Here is a 13,954-nt window from a genome sequence, read left to right as displayed (position 1 = left end):
ATTTTTGCCAGACAATCTAATATGTCAGAAATCACTGTCCTGCATTTTTTCGGTGTTTCATTTGTTTACATCTCTCCAAATAGTGCCATTAAGGTGGCAATCACTTGTTTATCTGTTAATATCTTATTGTATCAATCTTAGCGTACTTGAAATAATTTCTTTTGTGGTTTCCTTTTCTTTGTAATTAGACATAGTGATTAGACTCTGCTGTAAGCTTGAGTGATCTACTTAAATGGTGCCTTATTTCTGTTCCTCTTTTAAATTGCCCTGATTAGCAGTAACACCATGGAAACTGGGAGTTTAGTGTTGGCATTTGAACATAGCATAGTGCTTCTTCTTCCATTGTACACAAATTCCATTTTTTGAAGTGATTCTCAGGGTCCACCAACTGAAATACCTTTTCAACAGCCTCTGTTTTGACTTGGTCATGAACACTGGAAAATTAACTGAGGCCTCCTAGAAGCATCTAACATTTACCTTAGGAGATGTCCTAGAGTTTGTTATGTGCTAGTTTCTTTCAAACAAACTCAACTCAACTCAAAGGGTTACTGAGGCTCTTTTCTTTGAGAAAATGATAAACTGGCCTGATCTTTATGACTTTTCTTATTTCCTATATAAGTAAAAAAAAATCAAGAAATATGCTAGCCAGCTGTTCTCAGAATTTTCTTGGTGTGTGACTTTGAAACATGTTGGCAGGAGAAGAAAGTGTGAATATTCAAATGAATTTTCCTAGAAAGGATATAAAATCTACTTAAACATTAAAAAAATCTATTTAATACAGTTCTTTCCTTGCTAGAAGAGTGCAGTGCAAATACATTGGGTGGGAACAAATATTCACTTTAATAGCTAATTTTGAGGGATTCACAAATATTTATACATTTTATCTTTTATTATATTGTAAATACTTCTATGTATGTGCATTGCTGTACAGAGTGGAGGTGAAGAAATACTCATAAAGACTAAGTTTATGAACAGCTTACAATTTGGTAGGGAATATAGACTTTTTTAAAAAGGCACATAATTGCATACATTATGACAAAATTATTAGTTATTAGTTTGATGTGGTCATAAGGCAGAGAAATAAATTACTGAGACAATAAAAAATGATAGGATTTATCCTTGACTATGTGGCCAGTAAGTCTTCCCCAAGACTGACAAGAAAGGCCCAGCTTAAATCACAGAGTGCCAGGTTAAAGATTTGGATTTTTATCATAAGGAGAATAAGAAACTATAAAAGCTTTTTATGTAAGGGAGGGTCACGATCAGAATTGCATTTTTACAAGATTACTGTGCAGCAGCACTGAACAAAAAGGATCGCTTGGAAGCAGGAGTCAATGAGTAGAAACAAATACGCTCTCAGAACAACCCATGTTCCAGAGGATGGGGACTCCATATGGAGTTTGCTAATGGGGATGGAGAAAAGGGACAGATTCTGACACGCTTAAAAACTAGAGTTGATAGGACTTAGGATGATGTGAGAGGTGGGGAACAGAGAGGAATCAAAGTTGCAACCACGATTCTGCATTGGAATAACTGGATGATTGGGGTGCCATTTTCTGAAATGGAGTTTGTTGGTCATATTGGCGGACATTAAAACAGTGCATGTGTATGTTGAACATTGCAGGCTTCATCAGTTCAAGAACATAAATAGAAGTTATGCAAACAAGCCAAGCACATACCCAAGCTATGGCAATTTAAATCTATAATAGAAAAAATTTCAGCGTTAGGTAATTAGAAAACACTTACCTATAAGTTTTTAATCAATTCACAGGAAGCTATAAAATGAATAATTATTATAAAAAGTATTTTTCATAAGTTTTAAATGTTTATTAGTTTGGGTAAGCAAATTTTAAGTTTCCTGTATGGTCTTATTATATGTAATACGCATTTATGTAATTATAATTATATAAAGTGGCTGATACTTTTGCACAGTGGATATATACATGGCTCCAAAACTGAAACAGCCACATCCTTTAAACACATAAGATAATTTTCTTTTTCTTATTATAAAGATTTATTTTATTTATTTTAAAGTGAGAGAGAATCAAGAGATCTTCCATCTACTCCCCAAATAACTGTGATGGTAGGCTGTGGGGCAGACCAAAGCCAGGAGCCAGAAACTCCATCCAGGTCTCCCACATAGGTGGCGATAGTCCAGGTACTTGGACCTTCTTCTGTTGCCTTCCCAGGCACATTAGTAGTGAGCTGAATTGGAAGTGAAGCAGCTGGGACTCAAACCTTGATAATTTTTCCTTATTTTAAATCTTTTTTTTTAACTTTTATTTAGTAAATACAAATTACCAAAGTACAGTTTATGGATTACAATGGCTTTTCCCCCCCTATAACTTCCCTTCTACCCGCACCCCTCCCATCTCCCGCTCCCTCTCCCATTCCATTCACATCAAGATTCATTTTCAATTCTCTTTATATACAGAAGATTGATTTAGTATATATTAAGTAAAGATTTCAAAAGTTTGCACCCACACAAAACATAAAGTGTAAAATACTGTTTCAGTTTACTAGTTACAGCATTAATTCACATTGTACAACACATTAAGGACAGAGATCCTACATGAGGAGTAAGTACACAGTGACTCCTGTTGTTGACTTAACAAATTGACACTCTTGTTTATGGCGTCAGTGATCTCCCTAGCTCTTGTCATGAGTTGCCAAGGCTATGGAAACATTTTGAGTTCACCGACTCTGATCATATTTAGACAAGGTCATAGTCAAAGTGGAAGTTCTCTCCTCCCTTCAGAGAAAGGTACCTCCTTCTTTGATGGCCCCATTCTTTCCACTGGGATCTCACTTGCAGAGATCTTTCATTTAGGTCTTCTTTTTTTTTGCCAAAGTGTCTTGGCTTTCCATGCCTAAACTACTCTCATGGGCTCTTTAGCCAGATCCGAATGCCTTAAGGGCTGATTCTGAGGCCAGAGTACTGTTTAGGACATCTGCCATTCTATGAGTCTGCTGTGTATCCAGCTTCCCATGTTGGATCATTCTCTCCCTTTTTAATTCTATCAGTTAGTATTATCAGACACAAGTCTTGTTTCTGTGATTCCTTTGACTCTTAGACCTATCAGTGTGATCAATTGTGAACTGAAATTGATCACTTGTACTAGTGAGCTAGGATTGTTACATGCAACCTTGATGGGATTGTATTGGAATCTCCACCATTTGGGGCAAGTCTGATTGACATGTCCCAAATTGTACATCTCCACCCTCTCTTGTTCCCACTCTTATATTTAACAGGGATCACTTTTCAGTTAAATCTAAACACCTAAGAATAATTGTGTGTTAATTACAGAGTTCAACCAATAGTATTAACTAGAACAAAAAAAAAATACTAAAAGGGATAAAGTATTAAATCTTTTTATCCAGTTTGGAACTGAGCAGTATTTAAATTTTAGTGCATTATTTTTAGAGAGGGAGAGAAAAATGTACAACAGCTTTGGACTGATATTTAGTTCTGTATTCACTAACTGAATTATATGGCTGCATTTCTAATGATTCCTAGCAATAACTGAATTTCAACATAATTACACAGTAATAACTAAGTTTCAGGATATTATTCAGGAAAAACAAGTAAAAGAGTAAAGGCGATAGCCATGTACATGTTGAATAAATTACAATTGAAATATTAATTGAAATTATATTCCAGATACTACATGGGACATACTATAGTAGCAATTCTTTGTTCTTTATTGAAACTAAAATTTAACTGTACTTTTTAGTTTCTAAGCTAAACAATCTAACTAAAATCCATTCTTAGAATGTCCATACATTTAAGTGGTTATATTTTTTAATTGAAAAGGTGATAATTTTTTCATTGAGAGAGTTTCTGAGTTGCCTACATTTTCCAAGTGGCAAAATAACATTTTTAGGAATAAATATCTTTGCTGATAAAAGATATCAGCAGTTCTCTAAGCCAAATAGCAAGGTGTATTATGGGCTTTCCTTGAAGCATAATTCTAAGCTTCAAAAGAGGATCTAGAGAATATAAACCTTTCCAAAACACTTTCTGTGATCATACATAGCAGAATGGTTTAGATTCTGAGTTGTCCATAACATTGATAAAACAAGTTTTTCCTTTAAAAATAATAGACTACCAAAATCTATCCATTTGCTTCTAAAAGAGCAGCATTGGTAAATCTTGGTGCTATTTTCAGTGTTGTGGAAATTTTTTCTTCATATTCCCTTTGATCAGCAATAGACATAGATAAGAATTTTTTAAATGTGGTAGTAAATGTGATTTCCTTGGGTGAAATTAATTATTTCCTGATCAATAGGTGCAGGAAAATACAAGCCATGCTGTCCAGGATTGTATCCTGAGCCTACAATTTGTGAGTTTTGGAAATGTGGATTAGTTTCCTAACTTGCTGAGCTTTATAGTTCTTAACCCAAAAGATCTGTGTAAAAGTTAAATAATTGTCTCTTTCTTTCTCTCTGAGACAGAGAAGGGTGGATCTGGTTCTAGTGACTGTTGAAGACATTAGACAATTATGTCACCATAAACAGTTACCCCATCCTCCCTGCTGGCCTCCTATGCTAATAAAAGAGAAAGAATGCATTTTTTTAGTGAGTAAATACAAAAGTTTTATGGGAGTCTTTAAATAATTCACAAAAAGTAGATTTAAAAGATAATTTTATTTTGATACTTTAAAAAATATTTTGTTTATTTCTTTAATGAAAGGCAAAGTGACACAGAGAGAGGGCATGAGACAAAGAGAGAGGGAGACAGAGACAGACAGGCATCTTCCATCTGCTGATTCATTCCTCTAGTGCCACAATAGCTGGGGATGGGCCAGGCTGAAGCTAGGAGTTGGGAACTTCATCTGGGTCTCCCACACAGGTGACAGGAATCCTAGTACTTGGACCACTGTCTACTGTTCCCCACTTACATTAGCAGATGGTGGATTGGAGGTGGAGATGGGACACATGCAGTCCCTTTGACGTGTTATGCAGGTATGCCAAGCAGGAGTTTAACACCCTGAGCTACAATGTTTTTCCTGCTACAAAAATTTTAAAATCTATGCATATTTTTTCACAAGATATTTTTTGTGAACTTTTTTAAGATTCCTTATATCTATTTTGGGGGAAGACATACATTGAGTTGATTATGGTTGTGATAATTAAATGAAATAAATATCCATATATCATAATTAATAAGAGATTATGAAAGGTAGTCTTTAGCAGTGTAAAACTAATCTATAGGCCGGCACCGCAGCTCAATAGGCTAATCCCCCGCCTTGCAGTGCCAACACACCGGGTTCAGTCCTGGTCAGGGCGCCGGATTCTGTCCCGGTTGCCCCCTTCCAGGTCAGCTCTTTGCTGTGGCCAAGGAGTGCAGTGGAGGATGGCCCAAGTGCTTGGGCCCTGCACCTCATGGGAGACCAGGAGAAGTACCTGGCTCCTGCTATCGGGTCAGCACGGTGCGCCAGCCGCAGTGGCCATTGGAGGATGAACCAATGGCTAAAGGAAGACCTTTCTCTCTCTCTCTCTCACTGTCCACTCTGCCTGTCAAAAAATAAAAATAAAAAATAAAATAAAATAAATAAATAAATAAAACTAATCTAGAGAGTAACTTAATGCAGATCTGCTAAGAGATGACAGTTTTTGGAAAACTTATTGGGGTGAGCAAAGATAAAACCATTGACTATTTTCATGTTTTCTGATTTATAATATTTAACAAAGTAAATTTTAAAATTTGGTCATTTTAGAAAAGAAACATTTGAAAATGTAGAAGCTGATGCTCCCTGCTACAACAAATACAATACAAATAAAATCTGCGTGCTATAGTTCGACTATTATTTAGCTTTCAAACTCATGCATACCGAAATCCCAAAGTCATAAGTAAATGATACTAAGAAAGTGGAGATTTAATATAATTATGCTGTTGAGGAGGTGGCATTGGTGGGAGGTCCTAAGGTCACTGGGGGCACTGTGGAGAAGTGGCTCCCATGAGAAGGTTAGTTATACAAGCCTGAGGAGAGCCCAGGTGCTCTGGCTGCTTCCTTGCTTCCTGTGCCATCCTTCTTCTGCACGTGCTCCAGTGTTGCCAAGCAGTGCTCATCAGAAGCCAAACCAGTAACGTTGCCCTATCTTGGACTCTCAGTGCAAAACTGTGAATTAAATAAGCCATTCTTTCCTTCATAACTAGCTTATTTTAGGTATTTCTTTATATTATCAAGCACAACAAATACAGTGATTTGGGGCAGTTATTTTTTGAATTACTTAATTTCTATGGCTCTTAAGAAACTTAGTGAGTCAAATCCAATGTTATTTTGTTATATAACTTAATGATCACTAAAGCACTCAGTGATGTTGCTATAAATCTTTCAAATTAATTTTTATGCTTTGTATTATTTGTTATTAGTACAATACTTAGAAGAGCAAATCTATAGAAATCTACCCTGAATTCCTATATTTTGAATGTTGACACTGATAGTTTATATTGAGAAAGATGAAACTGAGTTATCTTAATCCTTATAAGTGACGCAAAGATTCAGAAAAGAAAGAGGATACGTAAAAGAAAATCTCAGTAAAGGAAAATCTCTGTTGACGTATTTTCTAGTCAATGAAAAATGAAAGGTTATTGCTTATGCTTGAAGGAAGTAAAAGTAAGTCATTCTGTCAGAGGTGACTCTATAAAATCTCCATCTATCTTCTTTCTCCTCTCTGCTGCTATCTGTCTCTCCATGCATTTCGTATAAGGCACACACATTTATCCCCTTAGCCACCATAAAAAATATCCTCACACAATCGATACTGAGCAACATTTTTAAAAGCAATAGTAAGGCTTTCTGCTGTTTCTCCCTCTTTTTTAATGCAAAATTTCAAGTAGTTTATCAATGTCAGACAGACTGCGTCAGACACCCTGTTTAACAAATGTATCACATAGAAAAGCTGTCTGGCTCAGTCTCCTAAGAAACCAAGGAGGAAAGAGCTAATAATTTTCTGGAAATCGTGGTTGGTTTCGGTAACAGGCTGTATTTTTGTCTGTGTTCAAAAATTCATCATACATGTACAGTTTTTATTTGCTGTCATTTAATTGCCAGTTAGTTATATTTTTTAAGAGAGATAACTTTGAACAAAATTTAATGAGTGCAGAGGATTGGGAAGACAGCACTTTTCTGATACTGTGGAGAATAGAAGTATGCACATTTAATTTTTGCTCTCAGGTCATTTATATTACTTGGGTAGTAGGAAATATAATTAACCATAATGAAGTATAAGATGGAATGCATTTCAGAATAGAAGGAATCACGTGTCCTGTGGATGGAAGTGGAGTGGATAAATCAACCATGGCTGAGATAGGGATGTAGGGAGTTTTCTTGGGAGGAAATGGGACTGGACAGAGCCTTTCTGAGTGTAGATGGGGATTGATGAGGAAACTTCCTAGGCACAATACACAATGTGTGAAAAATATGCAGAGGTAGGGGACAGATGAGTTTGGGAAAGTGAGCACTTTAGTGTGTCTGAACCTTCATGTGAAGCATGAATTACTATTAGATCAGAGAGTGGAAGAGTACTTGTGCAGATCCTTAATATCAAGAATTTGGACTTTATCTGTTAAGCACACTCTGCTGGGTTTTGAGTAAGAAAGTCACACAAGAGAAAGGAATAAGGACAGCAGTGCAGAAGACTCAGTGGAAGAATAGGCAGGCCATATTAAAACATTCCAGGTGTTTCTGATTTTACATGTTGCTTTTCATTCTTCTAAATCCACGATGGGAAAAGTCGATGCCAAGTTGAGTCATGACATGACCTGTGTCAATTTAGTCTCTGTGTCTTTTAAGTGGAGTTAAGAAGGACAAAAGAACAGTATAATCAGGTTTGCTGTTGTGCACATGCCCCACACATTCTGATTGTCCTTCAACTGTTGATCTTCTCTTTTGAGCTTGTACCTAGAGAGACCAGCCCGATTAGTGTATGATGTCTCTCCCTGTTGCAGTATTTAGTTGTTTGAACAAACACAAATCTTTCTAGAATATATTGCCCTATCACATTTTCTGGCCAGGCACTGAAAAGCATCCTTGGTAAAACACAACTTGATATGTAGTCAATAGAGTGAATAAAGAATTAAGAATTGATATTTACTTTGTATAAATTATGCAGTCAAATTTATTGCAGAAAAATTCTTAAGGGGCAATTGACAGATTTAGTTTCCTTAACTCCTGCACTAATCTTAAGGGGTAATTGGTATGTATTATTTACTATTTTTTTGCTCTAACAGGTGTTTCTAAAGGCTGTGAGAAGAGAATCAGAAGTTGCAGTTTATTAAAATCCCTCACAGTTGTAAGTGTGAGTAGCTGAGTTTTGATTAAGAATTTGTCAGGATTTTATTACTAGGAGTTGGGATTGGCCCTTAAAAATCATACTAGATAAAAACTGGAAAAATATGTTTTTAGGTCAGAAGTGCTTCATGAGAAAAAGCAGTTATTTAAAGTCATTATTTTGCTATCAATTTTCAAAGTGGTGCCTCTAATAGGATTATTGAGCAGGGAATTTAGTGCTTTTTCATTTTTAAAGAAGTGCCATTAAAAGTTGTGGTTTCTTCAGGTGGCTGTTTATTTCCTCTGCATCCGAGTTGATGCTTTCTGTGAAATGCTTTGTGGCTCAGCATTCACTTTGTAGATTATTAATAAGCTTTGACAGTTTGGCATGAAAATAAAACCATATTTCCTTGAAAGACAGAATTGAATTACCATTTTATTTTGAAAGATATTTAAGATGGGGAAGGATAAATTATAATGGCCTCATGATGAAATCGTGATTGGCCCCCTAAAATACAATACCAGAATTTGGCTCCCCTAATGTTCCTCAAAAGTCCCATCTGGGGTGCCATGTGAAACCAGAATTTGGGGTGCCATACCGTATCACCATATACTTATTAATAAATTCCCGATATTAATAATACCGTGTGGGTTCTTGCCTAATATTTAGAGAAGAATTGTGAATTCGTTCATAAATGAACGAGACAGCATGGTACATTTTAAGCTTTTATTCAATGCAAAATATGCATAGGAGAGTGAGGGCCCTATCTAAAGGAGAGAAGCAAGTTTGGATTCATACCGAGTACCAGGAACCAGCCACATGGAGGAGCATCTAAGCCAGGAAGCATCGGGCTGGTGGCCCACGACCATGCACCCTGGAGGCACAGGGCCACAGCAAGCTCTTTAATGGCAAAAGGCCAAGGAAAAGAAAGGGCAGGCACATCGTGTCCCAAGTTTTTAATCCACTTTCAAAGGGGAGTGGTTAATTAACCTGATTGGCCAGTGGGTGCTCAGGTGTGGCCAGGTTTGGGCATGAGGTCACACAGGGGCATGGCGAAGGTGTGGTCTTCCAGCTCACAAACCTAATCAGTTTTAACCTGTATGCCTGCCTACATCAATGATAGTAATGTGAAATTTCAATGCATCTTTTTTCATATAAATTTATCTAGTTTTTTTTTTTAGCTAAAATATTAGAACAAATAAATCCTTCATGCTAAGAAAATATAGAAAAGAGATTTTTAGATGTTTTCATTACAAATATTTGCTATTTACCTTTTTAAAAATAATATTTGTTTATATGAAAGTGAAAGTTACAGGTACACAGAGAGAGTGAGTACAAGGGCAAGAGCGAGAGTAAGAGCCAGAGAGAGAGAATATTTACCTTCCATCTGCTGGTTCATTCCCCAAATGGACCCAGTGCCTAGGATAGATCCAGGTTGAAGCCAAAAGCCTGAAACTTCATGTGGGTTTTAGGGGCCCAAGCACTTGGGCCATTTGCCACTGCTTTTCCAGCTACATTAGCAGAGAGCTGGATAAACAATAGAATAGCTGGGATTTGAACCAGCACTCCTATGGGATGCCTTTGTCACAGGTGGCAGCTTAACCTGCTGTGTCACCTTTTTTCATTTTAAGAATAAAATAAAATAAAAAAATAAAAGGTCTCATCATTTATTTAAAATTTAAGAATAAAATTACCATATAATGTCTATCTTGTTTTATTTTTTAATTATTTAAAAGGCAGAGAGAGAGAGAGAGAGAGATCTTCCTTCCTCTGGTTCAATCCCCAAATGCCTGTCACAGCCAGTACTGGGCCAAGATGAAGCCAGAATCCAGGAACTCCTTCTGGATCTCCCATGTACATGGCAGGAACCCAAGCACTTGAGCCATCATCTGCTGCCTTTTCCAGGGTACATATTAGTAGGAAGCTGGATCAGAAGTTGAGGCAGGACTCAATCCTAGGTGCTGTGCTGTGGGATGCAGGCATTCCAAGAAGAGGCTTAACCTGCTACACTAAAATGCCTGCCCCAATTTTTAAAATTTTTAATTATCATAAGAAGTGTTATTTTTGTACTGTACAGACCAGGAGACCAAAACTCCCCAAATTAGGTGATTATATCAACACCAAACTGGAATAAATGAATGAGTTTAGAAGTAAATCTTTAATTCCTTTTAAGATAAATGCTCGGGGCTGGCACTGTGGCACAGTGGGTTAACACCCTGGCCTGAAGCGCCAACATCCCATATGGGCGCTAGTTTGAGACCCTGCTGCTCCACTTCCGATCCAGCTCCCTGCTATGGCTTGGGAAAGCAGTAGAAGATGGCTAAGTCCTTGGGCCTCTGTACACACGTGGGAGACCCGGAAGAAGCTCCTGGCTCCTGTCCTTGGACTGGCACAGCTTCAGCCATTGCAGCTAATTGGGGAGTGAAACATCGGATGGAAGACCTCTCTCTCTCTCTCTGCCTCTCCTCTCTCTGTGTAAATCTGACTTTCAAATAAATAAATAAATCTTTAAATAAAAAGATAAATGCTGCCTCTTGTCACTGAAGCTAATTTACAGTATAATTTGGGATCATACATTGGAGAGTTTTTGGGAAAATGCAAAACATCATAATAGGTAATTTTGAGTTAAAAGCACATTCTAATGACGTAGACCCTTAGAGTTTTTATAGTAAAGATTATTGCTGGTAAGAACAAAGCATATTGATGAACTTAAATAAGACACATTTATTAGAGTTCTGGAATTTAATTGGAGCCACAATACATATGTGTATTAATTTGAAGCCATTTAATAATGTCATACATTTTGCTATTATTTATCTATTGGCTATTTTTAGTTTATTTGAAAGAGTGAGAAACAGATAGAGGTATTCCACCTGCTGATTCACTGCCCAGATGATCACGAGAGACAATGCTGGCCAGGTCAAAGCCAGGAGTTTGGAATTCAATGCAGATCCCCCATGTGGGTGGCAGGGACTCAAGCAGATTAACCCACCACTGATGCCTCCCATGATGTGCATTGGCGGGAAACTGGAATTGGAAGCTCAGCCTGAACTCCAACCAGGCATTTTCAAAAAGGATACAGGTGTCCCAAGCCACATTTTAACTACTGTGCCAAATGGTTACCAAATGGTATTTATTTTTGAAATATCATTCCCTACATAAACAGTGAGCTACTCGATGTGGGAGGGACATTGATTCCTCATTGCTTCTTGCTAGTGTTTTTGCAGGGTCATTGTCAATAGGCCTTCAACAGATATCTGTTGAATCAACTGTATTATTCAGAGTGGAGAGAGCAGTTTGATTTCCATATCAATATCAATAATAATGTAGCTTTGAGGAGACTTCCATAGAGTAACTCAACTTCCTTTGAAATGATATGCCCTAACACTTCCTAACTGGAAATCTAAAATTGGACAAAGGATCATTTCCTTACAGTCCAAGGCCTGTGCCAGATCTTCTCTGCCATTTCCTCTAATGCATGTTAAATAATCCAGAGCTCTTTTTTTGTTGCTTTTTGCAGTGGGTTTAATATTTTACAATCCTCACCAGTTCACATTCATGTTCATATTCTGAACGATTCCCAGTACCACCCAGACATACACATAAAAGTGTTTCAGTCCCATATGTTCATTCTTCATTGGGTATGTATTCCATTATTTTCAATAAAAAGTAAAAAAAAATGTGCAAATCCCTTGTATAAAGCCCTTAGCCAGAAACAATTCTATCTCTATGGAATTTCATCAATCTTTTCAAATTTTTAAGCAAGAAGTATACAGCAATGTAATGCTGTTTCCACAGAAATCCCTTATCTCTTTTCAGTGCTTTCTTTCTCAGCTCTACCCAATATTTCTGGGAGTCTCAATGTTCTCAATCACTAAGCTTTAGGGAAATTACAATTAAATTTAAAAGTGTAATAAATGCCTTTCTGTTAAAGTACATAAAGATAGTATCGTTAATATATAGAGAAAATAAGGGTGTGTATAACCTGGTTTTGTTCCTTGAAGCCTAAATAAACATTGTATATTCTCTTACCGTGAGAAGAGATTCTACAAGAGTGGTATAGCTGATACCTCTAGGTTTATTATAAAGGGGAAGGAAAAAAACCAAAATTTCCAGTTTGGCTTTGGGCCCATCCTAACAAGTATTCTTATAAAAAGTAAAGTTAGAGCAGCAGAACTAAATGAAATATATGAATATATACACAAGGATTGCAAAGGATGAATATGTAATAAATATTCCAGAATAGAAAGAAAGATAAAACAAATATAGTTTATAAATGTACCATCTCACTTTGACATTTGCATTTCTTCTTTGCCGCCTCCTCAAATGTTGTTCCAATTTAATTGTAATTGAATTTTTGGGAACATGTTAATTATCTCTTTGAAAAGCTCATTAGACTTAAATTTTTTAAAATTTTTTAGCATAAATGTATTTGTTCCTTTAAGTAAAGAAGACTGTGTTTACTGTTGCTAAGTGCAACATCAACTTGTAAGAGCAGTGTGACTATTTCAAGTAATGCCTCCACAGCATAGTTGAGCTCTGGAGTTTTCATTTATAAGGAAAAGTTCTCTACATTTAAGAAAGAGAAATAACTCTTTCATGATTATGAAGGAAATGATAGTAATCATGATCTTAATATATTAATAGAAAAGTTTATTGGAACTAAAAGTTAAAAGCAGAGACTGGAAAGAAGGAAATATGTGTCTTCTGTTTTAGTTCAGTGTTTCTGTTGCCTGAGAGGATGGGAGATTAGATTTAGGGTTTTGATAAAATATGCTGAACAAAATGTCCATTGCAGTCATGCTGTCATTAACAGGGAATTAAACTTAACCCATTCAAGGATGACTTCTCACTGAATAACTTGAAAATTGAGGAAGATTGAGAAAAGGAGCTTATGATGCCAAACTTATCAGTACTCTTAATAAGCTACAGAAAAGACATGTGGAAAAATTAACTTAAGCAAAATTATAAAAATATTAAATCTAAGTGTTAGTTTTGAAATTATTTCTTATATATTTTAATATTTTAAATTAAATAGGATATAATTTGAACTATATAATTATGTATGTAATATTTTTATATTTTATGTTCATCTTTTTATAGCTGTCTAACACACTTGATTCTCACTTGTCACAATAACTATGTTTTACAAAGTCATCATGAATGCAGAATTAGTGAATATGAAGAGTTCTCTTTGGAGCAATTCTTTGAGTCTCTGGTCACAACATTTTTTGTTCATTGATCCATATATAACTGTGTTAGTCCATTTTTTGTTACTGTAATGAAATACTGAGGCTGAATATCCATAAAGTAAAGAGGTTATTTAGTGTATAGTTTTAGAGGCAAAAGAACAAATGGCATAGAGCTGTCTTTAGAGACGATCTTGTTGACTGCATCACCTCATGGTGATTGGCACCACAATAAAAGAATGTCTCACATGGGGAGAGAGGATGCCAGGAATGGAGGAGGAGCCAATCTTGTAGCTTCCCATAAGGCCTTACTTCTTAAAGGTCACACCACCACATTGGGACCCAAGCTCCCATTGCATAACCTTTAGGGGACACACTTAAACTGCACCCAAACCATTACCATAACTTTGTTTCATGCACATCTCTTGAATATGCATGCTATGCAATATATATTGTAGGTTCATTAACATTGAACTTATGTCCAACAG

General features: G+C 36.3%; 1 long non-coding RNA gene across 9 annotated transcripts in view; it reads left to right on the top strand.

The window, feature by feature from the left end:
* LOC103348075 (uncharacterized) overlaps nt 1–13,954 on the top strand; it is a 216,952-nt gene that overhangs the window by 108,504 nt on the left and 94,494 nt on the right. For 7 of the 9 annotated variants that reach the window (XR_007919107.2, XR_007919109.2, XR_007919102.2 and 4 more), the window contains 2 exons: nt 4,290–4,343; nt 8,237–8,304. This is a non-coding gene — a long non-coding RNA (uncharacterized lncRNA). The remainder of the gene's footprint in view (nt 1–4,289; nt 4,344–8,236; nt 8,305–13,954) is intronic. The other 2 variants (XR_011389494.1, XR_007919104.2) reach the window with 1 other exon arrangement.

Source organism: Oryctolagus cuniculus, chromosome 6, assembly GCF_964237555.1.
Source record: "Oryctolagus cuniculus chromosome 6, mOryCun1.1, whole genome shotgun sequence".
Taxonomy (NCBI): Eukaryota; Metazoa; Chordata; class Mammalia; order Lagomorpha; family Leporidae; genus Oryctolagus; species Oryctolagus cuniculus.
Note: the sequence above shows the minus strand (reverse complement) of the source record. Positions and strands in the feature narration are given on the sequence as shown.